The sequence below is a fragment of the Magnolia sinica genome, chromosome 8 (genome assembly GCF_029962835.1).
Source record: "Magnolia sinica isolate HGM2019 chromosome 8, MsV1, whole genome shotgun sequence".
NCBI lineage: Eukaryota > Viridiplantae > Streptophyta > Magnoliopsida > Magnoliales > Magnoliaceae > Magnolia > Magnolia sinica.
In genome coordinates this window covers 44421486-44436469 of record NC_080580.1, presented here as the reverse complement: position 1 = coordinate 44436469, position 14984 = coordinate 44421486, and the positions used below count along the sequence as shown (strand labels likewise).

At 36.6% G+C, this 14984-nt stretch overlaps 1 long non-coding RNA gene across 1 annotated transcript in view; it reads right to left on the bottom strand.

Moving 5' to 3' along the window:
• Window positions 1-12815: 12815 nt before the first annotated feature.
• The window catches only part of LOC131253282 (uncharacterized), a 32005-nt gene continuing 29836 nt past the window's right edge, over window positions 12816-14984 (bottom strand). Inside the window, exon 3 of the long non-coding RNA XR_009175073.1 lies at window positions 12816-12834. This is a non-coding gene — a long non-coding RNA (uncharacterized LOC131253282). The remainder of the gene's footprint in view (window positions 12835-14984) is intronic.

Below are 14984 nucleotides of genomic sequence, written 5' to 3'. Positions count from 1 at the left end.
TTCGATTAAAAAAATGATATTTTGAAAAAGAAAATTTAAAAAATTAAATGAAATTGTGAAAAAATAGACATTGTAAAAAAAAAATATTTTTTTTAAAAAAAAAAGAAAACTAGATTTTGTATTTTGACAACAAAAATTTAAAAGTTATATAACAAAAGTGAGATTTTAAAATGATATTTTGAAAAAAAAAATAAGAAATTAAACAAAATTGTGAAAAAATTGAAAAAATGTAAAAAAAATATATTTTTTAAAAAAGAAAACTAGATTTTGTATTTTGACAAGAAAAATCGAAAAAAAAAAAAAAGGGATCTATATCAAATTGAATGGATGTGGCCTACAATACACAAGGTGGGATTAAAAACATGTAAACGTGAAAAGAAAAAAGAAAAAGAAGAAGAAGAGTGTTAACTCGAGGTTAAAAAAAATATAAACGTTTAAGAAAGAGGAGTGCAAATCAAAGTTCCTCAATACCTTGGTAAAAAAGAAAATGGTCTTAAATTCAACGGTAATATCAGATGGTTGAGATTATCCAATCATTGTGATATTAAAATAAGTGCTCTACCCAACAGAATAGATGTGCCCTTCAACCCAAGTGCAGACCAAAGAAGATTGAAGCATATAGATGTTTAAAAAGAATAGTACAAGTCAATGTTCCTCAGGATAGTCAAAAAGAAAATGGTCCAAATTAATCCAACGGCAATTTCAGACAGTTGAGATCATCCAATCAGTGTGACCTTTGGAGAGGGTACAGGTCTGCCAGGTGTTGCCAACATTAAGAATTGGAACCAAATGCATACATTAGTATAGGCCATTCTCATGTTATCATTTTTCGACTATTAACTCGTCTCCAAAGCAATGAGATGTAAACTTGCACAGCTTAGATATAGTTTAAGCTGCTTGTTAATTAAAAAGGAACTGGAATATAGTTAATTAAGTCAAATGGAATCTCAAAAAAAGAAAAAAAAAAAAAAAGACGACCGACATCCATCCAATCGTACCAAGTCCACCAATCATGTGGCAGAGATTGTTCCATGAAAGGCATTCCCAGCTCTCCAGCCATCCACAGTCGGCCCCCACATATTAACTCCAAGGACTCTAAAACAGTAAAACACAACACATAAGTCTCACTAGAAATCCTAGAACTTGCAGAAACACAAGACATTGACACAGACAGAATTTTTTCCAAATAGAATCAAATTAATATCAAAGGTTAGTTTCCAAACACCACTAGTAGAATCAAACAATCTTTAACAAGAAAACAAAATCAAACCCTACAACCCCTAGAATTCAACATACAGCCTCATCAAAATAGCAAAATTCAAAGGTGAAAAAATTATCATAAGAGCGATTTCATGACCCACCTGAGATTATTGAGTTCTTATGATTCGAAATCACATCCTAAATATATGATGGAAAAATATATGGACGATGTCGATATACATAAAATATATCAAGGTGGGCCATACACGGTTAGAGTAACACCCATGAAGGAGTTATCTAAATAGTGAAATGGTACTATAAGGTCACCTCTTGGGAACTTCCCATGAGGTTAATCTGTGTGCGCCCCACCATGATGTATGTAGAACATCAACACCATGCATTTAATGTGTCCCATTTAAGTCCAAAAATCAGTCATATACAAAACTCAGGTGAGCCATAGCATCTAAAACTATGTGAAGACATCCCTAAAACATATAAAAGCATTCAATTGGTGGGGCCCACATGAGTTTTGGATGTGTGTGAAACTTGGGCTGACTCCTCATCCAAGTGGGACACACGTATATAATGAATGGGCTGGATCTATGAACCACATCTAGGTGGCCCAATAAATGATTATGAATGTTTTAATGGGAGGGTAACCCTCTCAACTATAGTATGTGGTGTGGCCCACCCAAGTCATGGATTGACTTTATTTTTAAGGTCGTGGCCACCATGGAATGGTGCATCTAACTGACGGGACAAATCCAAAGTTCAAGTGGACCCACCATAGAAAAGAGTGGGATAGTGACACCCACTATTGAAACCTTCTTAGGGCTCGCCGTGATGTTTATTTGAGATCCAACCTGTTTATCAGTTAATACAGACATGGATGCAGTTAAAAATTGGTCTGACCCCTCATCCAAGTGGGACACACATAATGAGTGGGTTGGATATGTGAATCACATTTAGGCAGGCCTAATATATGATTATGAATGTTCTAAGGAAACCCCTCCATTATATTATGTGGTGTGGTCCACATTTAGGTTGATTTTTGTGTTTTCCCTTCATTCATATTTTTTTTTGATATTATGAACATGTTGAATGACAAATAAACATTACTGTGGGCCCAAGGAAGGTATCAACGGTGGAAATCATTATTCCACACCGTTTTGTGTGGCATGGTCCACTTGAATTATGGATTTATCGAAAATTTGGGATCAACCCACACCGTTCATCTATTTTTTGAGATCATTTTATAGAATTATCCAAAAAATGAATCATATCCAAAGATTAAATGGACCACACCACAAATAAGGGGAACGAATTGGCTCCTCCCCTACACCATCCAATGGCTTGTAGTTGGTGCTGTGTGGGCCCAACCATGATGTGTTTTTACAAATACATGGATGAAGGGAAAAACTAAAATATCAACTTGATCCAAAACTTCAGTGGCCTCCCAAAAATTTTCAATGGTAGACGTTTAGTTTATATTATTTCCTATGATGTGGTCCACTTCAGATTTTTATAGGCTTCATTTTTGAGCTTATGTAATAAAATTATATGTTAAAATGGATGGATGGAGTGGATAAAATGAAAAAATCATGGTGGGCCCCAAAGGATTTACTTAGTATGCTTGGGAACGGATTGGCTACTCCCCAGAGACTAGCCAATGGCTGGTGGTGGGTGCTTTGTGGCCCCCACCATGATGTATGTGTTTCATCCATGCCGTCCATATATTTTTACAGATAATTTTACAATATGAGACCAAAAATGAGATATATCCAAATCTCAAGTGGACCACATTATAGGAAACAGTGTTGAATGAGCGACGACCATTAAAAACATTTTGGCAACCATAAAAGTTTTGGATCAAGCTGATTTTTGTTTTTTCCCTTCATTTGGTCCTGTATGACCAAATCAACAGATTGGATGTCAAATAAACAGTATAGTGGGCCTTAGGAGGATTTTAATGGTGGATATCCAATCACTATTGTTCTCATGTGGTGTGGACCACTTGAGATTTATATTCCTCTAATTTTTGGCATAAAGCTTTAAAATGATCTTTAAAAATGGATGAACGGAATGGATGAAACACATACTTCATGGTAGGGCCCACAGAGCACCGACCAACAACCAGCCCAAATTTGGGCGCACGCTCAAAACAGAGCCGCGCGCACCCTTCTCTCACTGGGCACGCTCCCTTCCCTCTCTCTCTCTCTCACCCCTGCCCTCCCTCGCCGCCCTCTCTCTCTCTCTCTCTCTCTCTCTCTCTCTCTCCTCTCTTCACCACGCCCTCTCTCTGTTTCTCTGTCTCTCTCGGTGCTCTCTTCTCTCACGCATCCACACGAGGTATCTCTCTCTCTCTCTCAATCTCTCTCAATCTCAATACCGATTGAAACGATTTGGGGATTTAGGGATTTGGGGATTTGGGGATTTGGGGATTTAGGGATTTGGGGATTTAGGGATTTAGGGATTAAGGTGGGCCCTACTGAGTTTACTCAGTACAATAAGAGCGTACTGAGTAACTCGGTATGCAATCCGATTTCCTCTGCAGCATCACCATGATCTATGGCCCCACCATGATGTATATATTTTATCCATGCCATTCATCTATTTTTACAGATCATTTTAGGGCTTTATCTCACTCAGAAAACCTTTTGGAGGACATGTGTGAGATGGCCATGCATGCTTATGAGAGTATCAAAGTTTCTCTTTTGCAGGCCTGTTCCACGAAAGGGGTTTGATACTCTGGCAAAGTTTAGTGAATGATACACATGTACACAAACATCTTTCAAGTAGCAAATTTTTTCTGATATTAAAAATTCTTAGAACTCTGTTGATGTGGCTACTGGCTTTAAGATGGAATGTAAAGATCAGAGATTTGGACATCAGCAGTATTTATGCATTGAATTAGTCGTAATCTTTGATGTAATATTGACGTGTGGATTCTCTGGTATTAGTTCATAATATAGATGCCAGACAAGCAAAGCTTGTTATACACTGCAAGCTGCAAATATTTAAACTTATTTAATGTGTTTTGTGATGTGTTCTTATGCAAAACCAAAAGAAAATGTCATCTAGAAAGTTTCAGATATGTATTGATCAGGTAAAATATTTATCTTCCTTTAAAGAGATTGTGATACTTTAGCTGATTGGAAATGAAATTTCATGAAACATGATGAAGCAATTGCATCATAAGAATTCCAAAGTGCTGTATTTCATTTAAAATAAAATAAAATAATTCGTTGTGGTTAAGAACATATAAGGTGTGTTTAGATGCATTATTGAACTGAATTGCAGCTATTAGTCTAATAGAGTAGAAATTAGACAAGTTGTGATTTCCTCAGCAACTGTTTGGGCTCCAAATTGTGGTTATGTTGCCTCCAAGTTGGACTTGAATAAAAAATAACTACCAGTTTTGTGGGTTGCTTCCTCATCATGAATTCTAGAAAATGTCGATTACTTTTTCCTATTCCTATAGATTAATAAAGTGAAATTTCACAATTAACTTTGTGCATGATTTTTGTATTTTAACCCATCATAGAGGTAACCCATTGATTGGACAATTGGAGTCAATGAGGATGTTGATTGGATGGTATACGGGGCTTCATACCAAATCTTAGTATATTGCTGATGAACAGGATCATTTCTATTTCTTACACATTTACACTTTGATTTTCAAATAGCCAATGAGTTAGAAAGGCCCATTGCTTGGTGATCTAGACTGTTGAGATGGGTTTTCATCGTGGATGGACCATGCTTCCAAAATTTTCCCTACCAAAGATCCTACCTCTCAAAAGTTTCTACTCCTTTTCCTATTTGCTTTGAATTGTGTTGGAACTAAGAGATTCTTTAGATAAATCTATTTAACCTTAGTTTCATTTGTTCTATTTGACTGCAGGAGATGATATCCAAGCCTGAAATTGGACAATCACAAAGGTTTTATGCATGAAACAAAGCTAATTTTTCCCTTCCTATGTTGCTTTACTATTGATTCCAAGTAGCTTTTTCCTTCTTCTTTATATAGTTTTTATAATGATTTGTATTTTTTAAAAAGGTTTCTGGGATATCATGCTGATAAATATGGGTGGACCAGCATGATTTTTTTGAGGTTCTATATTTTTCTTTCTTTTGTTTATTTATTTGTTTATTTTTCCTGATATTAGTCCTAAACATATGCATTTCTAAATCTTAATTCTACACATCTCAGTTTGTTGGATTGATTAGTTCATCATTTCTTTGTAGGACTAATTTAGGAGTCGTTGGAGATGATAACCTGCTTAATGCAGTTTCCATTTTCTGTGTCAACTCAAGCATAAAGTGGATGGGTTTCACTAATGATGCTGATCCAATACCGATTTGGAGGTTCATCCAAACGTGCCCTTCAACTGTGGCATTCTCCATTTGCTTCCTTGCTTCCCTTTTTTATTTTCTTTTTTGGTAGTACCAGTAACTTGCCTACTAATATTCCATCTCTTTTGAGGGTCCTGCAAGGGGTATAGACAAGATTGACAAAATTCTACATGCCCATTTTTTTTTTGGTGAAAATCAATTTGATTTTAGTAGATGTGTAGTTGTTTTTTTTTCTTTTTGGAGAATCAGTGAAATTTGGGATGTTTTGAAGCAATTTTATGCATATTTTTCGATTTTGATGTTCATCAAATTTGGATTAAAAAAGGAGTATTATGTGGGTTTTTTCTATTATATGTAACAGAATCTCATTTGAGTGCTTTTGCATTTATCAGTTCTTCAAGTCTGTGTAATCATTTGATGTGAATCCATTTGGATTCTACTGTAATAATTTTTCTATTGTCAAGAAGGAAATCTGTTGAGGGTCAAATATTGCATATCAGACCCCATTTATTACATGGATTTATGAGCATGACTCTGTTTAACGGCTTGGTTTAACTGTGTATGTGATGCAAGGTGTAATTACGAACTGAGACTAAGAAAGGGTGTTTAAAGCTGGGATTTAACGCTCTGATGACACCAAGGCAAGGGACGGACCCCAGGGGACCAAGATCATTGAATTTACACACCGGAGATCCGTGAAAATCAAGTAACTGAAGTTCAAGTGGCCCAAAATTGGTTCATAATGAAAGATCACAGGGTTCCCACTATCCGTTCAGGTCAAAACTCTATACAGGGCCTGAGGACTCTAAATGAACCGTACATGTCAAAATTCATCCGTCGGATCATCGCGAGAGCAGCCCAACGGACAGATCAGCTACCAAAATAATGATATGGGGCCCACCTGACATCTTGATATGCTTCACTTTTGGTCTCACCCCTTTTATGGAAGTACTAAAGATGATGGACGGATTGGATGTTACATATACATCACGATGGACCCCACAGGGCCAGTGCGTGTACACCATGTACACGGCACTGGCCGTGCACCGAACCACGCTACGCGGGTCAGCAGCGCTGACCCGCATCTCCTTTTCAAATACGGCGGTGGCCGTTTCACGCGGCGAGACGGACGGACGGCTTTGCGGATGCTAGTGGGCCCCACACATCATTCCAGTGAATGATCCAGGCCGTCCATCTTGTAGAGGGCCATGAGTTCTTCAAACCCATGCTAAACTTTTGGACCCATGCAAGCACACGTGCACGATACAGAGGCCATAAGTGGACTGCCCTGCAACATTCAAATTGATGTTTGGGTGATTTCTTCTCTGATTCCGCGTCAAAGGACGGCAAAGACCACTCTTTCCCGACCGAAATTTCGAGAGGAATCTGGTGGATGGCTTGGATTTCTCATTTGAAGCTTATTGTGGACCCCACCATTGTCACAGCGTAAAGAATACGCAAGCGCTGTTTACGCAGTCCGGAAAAACCTGGATTTTCTGAGCTATTGTGTATCCATAGAGAGGGTCGGATGGCCAATCCGAACCATCCAAACACTACAAAGCTGGGTCTTCAACCTCACCATGGAGTCAGATTCCAAGGTGAGGAGGTTCGCTATTCCAGAAATCACTCCAAAAATCATGTTGTTTGCGGTTTCGCTGCGAAAGAGGAGTGCGTGACTCCTTGTTCTCTTCTAACTTTCGCACCGACTCCAGCATGCACCCACGGCCATCTCTGTTGTCTATAAAAGAAGAAGAGAGAAACAAAGAAAGGGTATTCGGAGAGAACTATCGTGAAGTTTTTGAGACAGGGGGAGAGCTAGGCAGAGGAAAAAGGAGGAGAGCACTGGAGCATTTGCTGCTGCTGTGCACGGCTGCACGGTTAGGGAGGAAACGGAGAGTGTGGCTGCTGTGCATGGAAGGAGCGCTCGTTTTTTTTTTGGTTTTTGACAAAGGAAGAAAACGGGAAGAAAAAGGGGTGCTCGGTCTTGGGTTTTCTCTTCTTCCTTCTTATTCTTTTCTTTTCCCTTTTATTTTTTTATTTTGTTGTTTTTATTAGCCCAGTCATGTGTGGCTAAACCTCTTAGCTAGGGCTAAGAGGTGAAGCTTGTAGCCTGATGGGAGAGATGTTGCTGGTGCCCTTTGATTAAGATTGAAGAGATTATTTTTGACTTAATTTTATGGGAATATTTTTAGTTGTTAATGGCATGTTGTGACTGAAATTACAATGGGCTTGCAATGGCTTTGAATATTCCTTTCCTCTTTTTATATTTATGAAGTCAGGAAGCCCTGTTGTTTGCTTTGTCTCCTGGGCATGGTAGGATGACAATACCTTCCTGACCTTCACGGCATGTTGATTGATTGATAATTAGATTAATTCTGTTGTTTGCTTTGTCTCCTAGGCATGGTCTGGTGATGGAATCCATTCTAATTCATACACCTTTCATCTCTTGAAACCTATATCAATGGCAGTTCAGTAAATTTTCATAATTTGTGATCCTGGCATACGATCTCCCTGATCTCTACGAGTGGATCCTCTGAATCCCTAGTTTTCCTTCCTTTGAATTACTTAAGTTTTAGATAATTATTCCACAAATTATTCCCTAAGTTTTACTTGATTTAGATCGCATCTTAGTCTAGTTCTAGTTCTACTTGATTTCAGATAACGTACAGGTATCAGTCCCTGTGGATTCGACCTCGGTCTTACCGAGTTTATTACTACATCACAACCCTATACTTGGGGAGTGAACAAAATCTCATATGGGTATCTCTCCTTTTGAACTTTCTTTGATTTGGTGAAAATCAATGTGACTTTAGGATGATGTGTGGGCTGTTTTCAATTGTTTTGGGATGAAAAACCAATGAAATTTGGGATGTTCTTAAGCAGTTTGATACATATTGGTTGAAAAATGAAGTGTTATGCAGATTTATTATAATTTTTTGTGGTTTAGATGATGGAATCTTATGTAGGTGGTGCTTTTGCATTTATCAATTCTTAAAATTTGTGAGATTACTTGATGTGAATCAATGGGAGTTTTTGATGATGAGTAGTTGCTTTTGGGTGTTCTTGGACTGAAACCAATGGAATTTGGGGCACTTTCAAGTTATTTGGAAGTGACATAATTAATGGAGTGTTGTACACATCATTTATGTTACATGTAAGTGAAGCTCATGTGGGTACTTTTGCATTTGGCAATTTTTGAAGTTTATGTGATCATGTTATATTAATTGATGGGAATTTAGGATGATGGGTACTTGTTTTCCGGATTATTTTTTTTTGGGACCAAAATAAAGGAAACTTGGGATGTTCTCAAGCAATTTGATGCATATGTATTGACCCAGATGTTCTTCATACTTAGATTATCTGAAAAATGGAGTGTTCGTGTAGATACTTTTCTATTTATTAGTTTTTGAAGTTTGTGTTTATTTGATGAAAATCAATGGGAGTTGAGGATGCCGGGTACTTGTTTTCAGGTGTTTTGATTGGAACGAAGGTAATTAAGGGCTTTTTCTAGTTATCTGATGCACATTGATTGATTTTAATGTTTTTCAGATTTTAATGATTGTATTTATATGCATGTGGTGTCCTCAAGTCTTACATGAACTAATTTATATGCATGTGGTGTCCGCGGATCTTACATGTACTAATACGACGCCCCAACTAGATCATGTGGAGCAAGAAAGAAGTTAGTTTTCTTCCCTTTACCATTATTGTTTGATTGTTAATCCATGCAACGATTATTTTTTTATGCCATAGGTCTTGGCACTTGCTATTTTTCTTAGAATTTATTAGTTTAATAACCTAGCTATGTAAACTATTAGACTTTCTTTCATAAGCATAAATATGAATCACCTTCTTTCTTCTTTTTGCTATGTGGCATCAAATCTAGATGTCGTAATAGATGTGTATGATTTCCTCCATTTGGTAAGCACCATTTCTAATGAAAAAGAAGTAAGCAATGAATGTCTAGGTGCAGATGCTGAAGAAAAAGAAGTAAGCAATGAAGCAGGCCATTCAATCTGATCAATCTACTCCCTGGGGAGGTTGGAAATCAAATGATGTGTACAACAATTCAGGTATGGTTTGCACCAATTCAAGAGACTGTACATTAGGCATTCAATATATAAGACTGGAGTGAGACTGATTAGGCATTTAAATGTGTTGCACGATGTTGTTTGAATTACTTGTCCTAACAGGTGCACAAGTTGGGATGGATTGGACTTCTATCTTGAGAAAACGCCATGATTTTAGGTAGTTATTATTGTAATGGAAAGTTAAAAAATTAAAAGAGAGAGAGAGATAATGAATTCCTGGAAAGAAATGTTCTTTATCATTAGGGCTGCTTTCACCAGGTTTGATGCAGAAATCGTTGCCAACTTCACAAAAAGACAAATAGCATCAGTGGCCACAGATTGCAACTTGGATTTAAACAAGGTTCGAGGTGTCGTCAACAATACTAACAGAATCCTCCAGGTCAGATTGTTGATTGGACCTGATTTTATTTAAATGATCTTGATAATCCATTTTATTTAAATGAGCAGACCCAGATGTGCGTCGGAGCTATCCAGATGTTGAGCGGGGGTCCCTGGAAGGTGGGAACCACTGTTATGACCATGATGAAGCTGTTCATTTCCTATGGACAGCATTGGAGGGGCCTGGCCATTTGGACATGTCATGTTTATGTATTTGATCGAAATTAATGGAGCAGACCCAGATGTGTGTCGGAGCTATTCGGAAGAGCAGGGTTCCCTGGAAAGAGGGAACCGCTATTATGACCATGATGAAGCTGTCCATTTTTTATGGACAGCATTGGAAGGGCCTGGCCATTTGCGCCGGATGGCCGTGTTTATATCTGTATTTGCAGGGACCATTAACCTAAACCAAAACCTATGACCTAAAACCTTAACCTATAACCTAAACCTCAACCTTAACCTAAACCTAAACATTAACCTAAAACCTAAACCTAAACCTAAAACCTAAATGTATTCTCAAATCCCTAAACCTAAACCTACACTTAATCCTAATCTTAACTCCCTAACCTAAACCTATATCTAAACTTGAAAACCCAAACATAAACCCAATCCCGAACCCGAACCTAAACCTTAACCTTAACCTATTCTCAATTCCTCAAACCTATATCTTATAACCTAAACCTAAACCTAAACCTTAACCTATACCTATAACCTTAACCTAAATCTAAACCTAAACCTATAACCTTAACCTAAAACCTAAACCTAAATCAAAACATATATCCAAAACCAAAACCAAAACCAAAACCTATATTCTAAACCCGAACGCATTCTCAAATCCTAAAACCCATAATCTAAACCTAAACCTAAACCTAAACCTATAACATATAACCAAAACCAAAACCTATAACCTAAATCAAAGCCAAAACCTATAGCCTAAACCCGAACCCATTCTCAAATCCAAAAACCTATAACCTAAACCGTTAACCTATAACCTAAATCAAAACCTATAACCTAAACCAAACCTAAACCTAAAACCAAAACCTAAAACCTAAACCTATAATCTATAACCTAAATCAAAACATATAATCAAAACCAAATCCCAAAACCCAAACCTAAACCTAAAACCTAAACCTAAACCTATAACCTAAACTCAAATCCCTAAACCTAATCCTAAACCTAATCCTATAACCTAAACTCAAATCCCTAAACCTTAACTTATAACCTAACCTAAACCTATACTTATAACCTAAAACTATTCTCAAATCCCAAAACCTATAACCTAAACCTAACCTTTCCCTAAACCTATAACCTAAACTCAATTCCCTAAACCTAGACCTAGACCTAAACCTAAACCTATAACCTGAACTTGATTTCCTAAACATAAACCATAACCCATTCTCAAATCCAAAAACCTATAACATAAACCTAAACCAAAACCAAAACTTAGAACCTAAACCCAAACTCATTCTCAAATCCCAAAACCTATAACCTAAACCAAAACTAAAACCTATAACCTAAACCCGAACCCATTCTCAAATCCCAAAACCTATAACCTAAACATAAACCTTAACCTAAACCTATAACCTATAACCAAAACCTATAACCTAAACCCGAACCCATTCTCAAATCCCAAAACCTATAACTTAAACCCGAACCCATTCTCAAATCCCAAAACCTATAACCTAAACCTAAACCTTAACCTAAACCTATAACTTATAACATAAATCAAAACCTAAACCTAAACCTATAACCTATAACCTAAATCAAAACCTATTGCCTTTACCTAAACCTTAACCTAAACCTATAACCTATAACCTAAATCAAAACCAAAACCAAACCTAAACCTAAACCTAAACCTATAACCTATAACCTAAACCTAAACCTAAAACCTAATGTATTCTCAAATCCCTAAACCTAAACCTACACCTAATCCTAATCTCAACTCCCTAACCTAAAGTTAAACCTAAACTTGAAAACCCAAACCTAAACCCAATCCTGAACCCGAACCCGATTTCCTAAACCTAAACCTTAACCTATAACCTAACCTAAACCTATACTTATAACCTAAACCTATTCTCAAATCCCAAAACCTATAACTATAACCTAAACCTTAACCAAAAACCTATAACCTAACCTAAACCTAAACATATAACCTTAACCTAAACCTAAACCTATAACATTAACCTTAACATATAACTTTAACTAAAACCTATAACCTAAACCTATTCTCAAATCCCAAACCCGATTTCCTAAACCTAAACCGTAATCTATTCTCAATTCGCTAACCCTATAGCTTATAACCTAAACATATACCTTAACCTAAACCTATAACCTATAACCTAAACATAAACCTAAAACCTAAATGTATTCTCAAATCCCTAAACCTAAACCTACACCTAATCCTAATCACAACTCCCTAACGTAAACCTAAACCTAAACTTGAAAACCCAAACCTAAACCTGATCCTGAACCTGAACCCGATTTCCTAAACCTAAACCTCAACCTATTCTCAATTCCCTAAACCTTAACCTATAACCTAACCTAAACCTAAATCTATAACCTAAACCTAAACCTATAACCTAAGTGTATTCTCAAATCCTTAAACCTAAACCTACACCTAATCCTAATCTTAACTCCTTAACCTAAACCTAAACCCGATCCCGAACCCGATCCCGATTTCCTAAACCTAAACATTAACCTATTCTCAATTCCCTAAACCTATATCTTACAACCTAAACCTAAACCTAAACCATAACCTAAACCTAAACCTAAACCTATAACCTATAACCTTAACCTAAACCTAAACTTAAACCTGTAACCTATAATCTAAACCTAAACCTAAAACCTAACTTTATTCTCAAATCCCTAAACCTAAACCTACACCTAATCCTAATCTCAACTCCCTAACCTAAAACTAAACCTAAACTTGAAAACCCAAACCTAAACCCGATCCCGATTTCCTAAACCTAAACCTTAACCTATTCTCAATTCCCTAAACCTATAGCTTATAACCTAAACCGAAACCTAAACCTATACCTAAACCTAAACCTATAACCTAAACATAAACATAAAACCTAAATGTATTCTCAAATCCCTAAACCTAAACCTACACCTAATCCTAATCTCAACACCCTAACCTAAACCTAAACCTAAACTTGATAACCCAAACCTAAACCTGATCATGAACCCGAACCCAATTTCCGAAACCTAAACCTCAACCTTTTCTCAATTCCCTAAACCTTAACCTATAACCTAACCTAAACCAAAATCTATAACCTAAACCTAAACCTATAACCTAAGTGTATTTTCAAATCCTTAAACATAAACCTGCACCTAATCCTAATCCCAACTCCTTAACTTAAACCTAAAACCGATCCCGAACTCGATCCCAATTTCCAAAACCTAAACATTAACCTATTCTCAATTTCGTAAACCTATATCTTATAACCTAAACCTAAACCTAAACCTAAACCTAAACCTATAACCTATAACCTTAACCTAAACCAAAACTTAAACCCGTAACCTATAACCTAAACCTAAACCTAAAACCTAAATGTATTCTCAAATCCCTAAACTTAAACCTACACCTAATCCTAATCTCAACTCCCTAACCTAAACCTAAACCTAAACTTGAAAACCCAAACCTAAACCTGATCCTGAACCCGAACCCAATTTCCTAAACCTAAACCTCAACCTATTCTCAATTCTCTAAACCTTAACCTATAACCTAACCTCAACCTAAATCTATAACCTAAACCTAAACCTATAACCTAAGTGTATTCTCAAATCCTTAAACCTAAACCTACACCTAATCCTAATCTCAACTCCTTAACCTAAACCTAAACCCGATCCCGAACCTGATCCCGGTTTCCTAAACCTAAACATTAACCTACACTCAATTCCCTAAACCTATATCTTATAACCTAAACCTAAACCTAAACCCAAACCTATAACCTATAACCCTAACCTAAACCTAAACTTAAACTTGTAACCTATAACCTAAACCTAAACTTAAAACCTAAATGTATTCTCAAATCCCTAAACCTAAACCTACACCTAATCCTAATCTCAACTCCCTAACCTAAACCTAAACATAAACTTGAAAACCCAAACCTAAACCCGATCCCGAACCCGAACCCGATTTCCTAAACCTAAACCTTAACCTATTCTTAATTCCCTAAACCTATAGCTTATAACCTAAACCGAAACCTAAACATATACCTAAACCTAAACCTAAACCTATAACCTATAACCTAAACATAAACCAAAAACCTAAACGTATTCTCAAATCCCTAAACTTAAACCTACACCTAATCCTAATCTTAACTCCCTAACATAAACCTAAACCTAAACTTGATAACCCAAACCTAAACCCAATCCTAAACTTGAACCCGATTTCCTAAACCTAAACCTTAACCTATTCTCAATTCCCTAAACCCTAACTTATAACCTAACCTAAACCTAAATCTATAACCTAAACCTAAACTTAAAACCTAAGTGTATTCTCAAATCCTTAAACCTAAACCTACATCATAATCTCAACTCCTTAACCTAAACTTAAACCTAAATTTGAAAACCCAAACCTAAACACAATCTCTAACCCGAACCCGATTTCCTAAACCTAAACATTAACCTATTCTCAATTCCCTAAACCTATATCTTATAACCTAAACCTAAACCTAAACCATCACCTAAACCTAAACCTAAACCTATAAACTATAACCTTGACCTAAACCTAAACCTAAACCTGTAACCTATAACCTAAACCTAAACCTAAAACCTAAATGTATTCTCAAATCCCTAAACCTAAACCTACACCTAATCCTAATCTCAACTCCCTAACCTAAACCTAAACCTAAACTTGAAAACCAAAACCTAAACCCGATCCCCAACCTGAACCCGATTTCCTAAACCTAAACCTTAACCTGTTCTTAATTCCCTAAACCTATATCTTATAACCTA